The sequence below is a fragment of the Coffea arabica genome, chromosome 2c (assembly GCF_036785885.1).
Source record: "Coffea arabica cultivar ET-39 chromosome 2c, Coffea Arabica ET-39 HiFi, whole genome shotgun sequence".
Taxonomy (NCBI): Eukaryota; Viridiplantae; Streptophyta; class Magnoliopsida; order Gentianales; family Rubiaceae; genus Coffea; species Coffea arabica.
The window spans coordinates 33,478,155-33,483,280 of NC_092312.1; the positions used below are offsets into that span (position 1 = coordinate 33,478,155).

At 35.5% G+C, this 5,126-nt stretch overlaps 1 long non-coding RNA gene across 1 annotated transcript; it reads left to right on the top strand.

The window, feature by feature from the left end:
• Positions 1-522: 522 nt before the first annotated feature.
• Positions 523-893, top strand: LOC140035915 (uncharacterized). Its single transcript, XR_011839810.1, has 3 exons — positions 523-593; positions 706-757; positions 848-893. It is a non-coding gene; the product is annotated as an uncharacterized lncRNA (long non-coding RNA).
• The last annotated feature ends 4,233 nt before the right edge of the window (positions 894-5,126 follow it).

Genomic DNA, 5,126 nt, shown 5'->3' on the forward strand with positions numbered 1-5,126 from the left:
CCATCTATCCTCCCCTCTGCCCTTCCCCCTGTCCCTTCCCTCGCCCGTCACTACTTCACCTGCTAGCAGATGAAGCAGTGATAGAAACTTTTTCTTCACCTGCAATTTTCCCTTTCCCCCTCTCCTCCCCTTCCTCCGCCACCCTCACCCTCCCTCGATGCGATTTGGTCTCACAACCAGATCGGCCAAAGGAGAAGGGGAAGGGTGGTAGGGAGGAGTGGGAGAGAAGAAGAGGGAGGAAAAAAAAGGGGAGGATCAAATCGGGCTTCCTTTTAAGTTTGCTGATGACTATCAAATTGGAGTCGTCAAACCATTGCCAGAGGCAACCATGCCTGATGTGTTGCCGTGTTGTTACTCGTTATTTGGTCGAACATTTGCCTGAATTCTGTAGATGGTAAATTGCAGAGGCACACTTTCAAGCATTACGGTCTGCCTCTAGAGATTCAGATGTTCATACACCAATTCTAATCTTTGTTAGCATTTTAGATTTGGAGAAAAGCAATAATCCAGTCCATTGGCCCTTAAAATCCTTGGCCTAATGTTGATGCCCACAGTGGTGTGTTGCTGAACCATTACGGTTTAACTGAAGCAAGGTACGAGTTTTCTTTCCACTGATCTTGTGCTTGTACTGTGGCATATACTCCCAATTATGTGTGGATCTATAATTTTCTGATATGTATATATTTGGAAATAAATTCTGAGCAGGTATTATACAGTTCTCTTTGGTGTGTCAAGGGCTATTGGCATTTGCTCTCAGGTACTTTTCATTACGTCCTACGTTTCTTCTGTATCCCATTTCACTAAAACCTTTTTTAACGCATTAACTTCTGGTTTACTGTTGATTTAGCTAATATGGGACCGAGCCCTTGGATTGCCACTTGAGAGGCCGAAAAGTGTTACAATGGAGTGGCTTGAAAATTACTGCAAGAAAGCTGCGGCTTAATTTAGAAAATTACCATTTGCTCGAGAAAGGCCGAGTCTCCGTGGTTGTGGTTCCTGCCAAATTGTTAATTCGATTGGGAACATTTGTAACAAATTTTGCATTGTCGATATAATTCCTTTGCTTTAGTAGAGACCAGATAGCCATTAGGTGTCTGTTTCCCTTCCCAGTTTCATGTTCACGCCATCGATTATTCATATGAAAGGATTGCAACATCGTTCAATAAATAAATCTGTTAAAAGAGTGTTTGCATCGTAAATGTTGGTAATTGTTTGCTTCTACCTCCATCCTTGGATCTGTAAAGTCACATTTGAAGAGGCAATGAATAAAATACTGAGGAAGGTAGCAATTATCTGTTTCTCGGGTAAAAGTGCCTCTGTTAGCAAGGCGCTGGACGACTGACAACCATCTTGTCATGGTCTCAATGATTTTTTTTCCCCGGTAACGATAATATTTGTAGAATTTAATTTAGCAAATTCTACGGGAAGAGGAGTCTAAAGGGGTTAGTAGGTATATATATCTAATTAGACCAAAGAAGTATTCTGACATTTCTTTTGAATTTTTTTTATTGCAGATGGGATTCAAACTTTTGACCTATAGCACAAAGAGTGGCTACTGAAGCTAGGGGTGAGCAAATTCGGTTCTTACCGAATTCATAACCGATTTTAAATTCAATTCGGTAATTTGAAATCGGGTATTTGATAATTTGGTACAAATTCGGTATATGCCGAATTCACCGAATTCTAATATGGTATGAAATAGGTAATGAGATTATGAATTTGGTAATAATCGATTTCGCATTCAAATTCGATAATTGAAATCGAGTACCGCATTACCGCATTCGAATTACCAAATTGATATATAAAATTATATAATATATAGATAAATGCTATTTAGTATTAGTATATACTACTAATACTTTATTATATTATATAGGTAAATGCTATTAATAATAATTAGTATATGGTATTATCATCATATCATGTACGTATAATAATAATAATATATAATAATGTACAATATATTCTTTTAGTATTTGTTAATTGTTATATGACTATAATAATACAAATATATAGTAATACATAATAATATAAGATAACTATAATACTTATTATTTTATACATGAGTAACATGACTAGAATTAGATAATAATTAATACATATATGTATAATACTAAATTTTAAACAATAACATAATTCATAATTAGAATTTAGATATTGGTAATTTGATATATCATTCATGTTTGAATTATTAAATATTTGAATGCGTAATCTGTAACTTGCAAGTATTAGTGTGTACTCTACATATTTAACATAAAAATTCATATTATCTATTCACTAATCTTAATTCTTAAGGCTTTAGCCTTTAAGTATAGATAAGACAACTAAGCAGTTAGCAATGTAAGTGAATGCATATGAATTGCAAATCAATGTATTAGTGTATTGACTTTCACAATAACACATGTAAGTAAATAAGTTTTATTTTGATTTGAAATAAATTATAAGTTTGTAACTAATATAACTTATCACTAATCATTGTAATTTGTAAGTTTGTAACTAATATTACTTATTATTAATCATTGTAAATTATGAATTCATAAATTATCACTAATCATTGTGTTCCTTAAATCATAGACTAAGGATTCTAGGTATAAGTTGTCAAATAAGTTAAAATTTATATTATCTATTTACTAATCTTAAGGTTTTAAGTATAGACAAGAGAACTAAACAGTATAAGTGAATGCATGTGAATTGCAAATCAGTGTATTAGTGACAGGGTGTCGAAACCTGTACAATAATAAAATTAAACCTAATTGCCAGTTAGAATGACCAGAACTCAATTTCAAGTACTGGAACAGGGACTCTAGGTGTGCAATGGGTTACTTGATTCACCATGTTCCCGAAGAGTTTGCTTGATCCGATATACCCGAATGGAATGGTTATTTCTTTTCACAAATAATTATGAATTTGTAGACAGGGCAAGTAGGGTCGTATCCACAGGGACTGGGTATATTTGTTTCTTAAGAAATTCAAAGTAACACAGGGGGTGATCTTGTAGGAATGATGACAATCAAATAAATTCAAATAAGAAAATAAAAATAAATAACTAACTAGAAATTAAACCGCAATTCACTGAATTTAGAATAACAATAATTAAAGACCTGAATCAATTAAAACAAGAAAACAATTAAAAATAAAATAAAGTGGGCAACTAAGAATCAAATGGCAATTCACTAAAATCAAGGTAATATTAATTAAAGATCTAGTCAAGAAGTAACTTCAGCAATGGTTCACCTAATTGATCATCGAAGCAAGGGCAATTCCAATTATTCATCAATAAATAGGTTATAACTACCAAACAAGCGATGGTAGTCAACCCCTCCTTACTGTGTCGGTGATTAAGGTACGCCCGTCAATCACTGCTCTAATTAGGAAATAATCCTAGGTACGCCCGTAAGATTTAATTCCCCAATTGCCTTACGTATTAGAGGAGCCCTATTCTAACCAAATAACGCACTACCAGGGTTATTTCAGATTAGCCCGTGTATCCCCCTGACACGAATCTAATCGTGCCAGTTGTCACTATTTCAGGACAATTAAACAATTACGGATTTAATGCCCTAATTGACAGTAGATTATCAAATCAACTAATTATCCGGATCTAAAACAATCAATTAATTAAATAACCATAAGCATAACAAACAAGGGATATGCGAATACCAACAAATAAAAGGGAAAGATTAAATTAAAACGATCTCACAATTTTTAAGCGAACCAGAGCCTTCGTTGCTCCTTGACTAGAGTGGTGGAATTAGTTCATGTTCGTTGAACAAAGCCCATACAAAAGTGTAAAGAAAGCAGCGGCCATTGCCCTAATTGAGAAAAGTTCACTCCGTTCAATTGGCGAAGGAAAACGTACAATACAGAAGATGACGAAGTCCTCCAATGGCTCCTGACATGCGTAGGAGGAATTCTCTAAAAATCAAAAGGAGGAAAGTCCAAAAGAAAAGCTAAGCTGAAGGTCACAATTGCGCCTGACATGCCAAAAGAAAAAGTTACTATAAAGCTAGCCAGGAAAAGTCAACCAAGAACTAAGCTAAGTTTTCTTTTCTCCTGCCATGCCCGCAGGAAACTTTCTAATCAAAAGCCAAGGGAAGAAAAGTCAAAGATCAAGCTCCCCAAGGATCGTCCCCTTCTCTGCTATTTTTTTTTGGTTTTTATCTCCTGCTTCTCCCCATACTTCCTGCGGCAGCTCTCCAGCCAGGAAAGGAACCCTTCGGCCAAAAATGACCGAAAAGGGCTTGTGTCCCTTTTTCCAAAAATACCCTTGCAAGCCTTCTATTCTATTTCTTTCTCGATGACTGTCAAAATAGCAGTGATTGTGGTATTCTTGATCCACTCCCTGAAATAAGTGCAAATTACGAAAAGTGAGTAGAATCCACCAATTAGTTCACATCGGGTCAGGTAATAGGGGAAATTAATAATAAAATAAATAATAAAATTGCAACCTATCAATTCTCCCCACACCTAAACCATGCTTGCCCTCAAGCATAAGAAAAGTACACAGACACCAAAATTTGGTAATGGTCATGCTCTATCTACCAAATTGCCAAGATGTCCAGAAAAACCATATATCAAGCACTAGTGATTAAAATCTGAGAAGCATCACCCCAGTTAGCCTCTAAACCACAAATTCCTTCAATTTCTAAATTAGCTAATCTAAGAAAAAGGAATGGCGCATAACATTTATCAACTAATGGTCCAAATATTCACACAAGTCTCCATATTAAGTCCATAAACTGGCAAGCTTTCCTATTATTTATTCTCTCTTTTTTTTGTGAGAAATAATAATATTTAACACAAAAAGACTTAGTCTCTAGCCGTCGGAGCCTTTTGGACGTGAACTCCAACATTTTTAGATGAAGAAGCCCGGCTACTTAGCTCCTACCGCTATACGACCACGTACTCATAGAAAGTACCACCTTTTGACGCGAGAATCGACACTTTTAGGTGCAGATTCCCGGTTACTCAGTAGCAACTAATAGCGGAGTACAGTCAGGCTTATTCACAGCCAAGCAATGCAAAAACGCAAAATAACAACCCTAACAACCAAGCATAGGAGCAGCTCGCCTTATTATTGCCAAACATGGAGAACTGGAGTCAATATTGGACTAATTTACATTAAA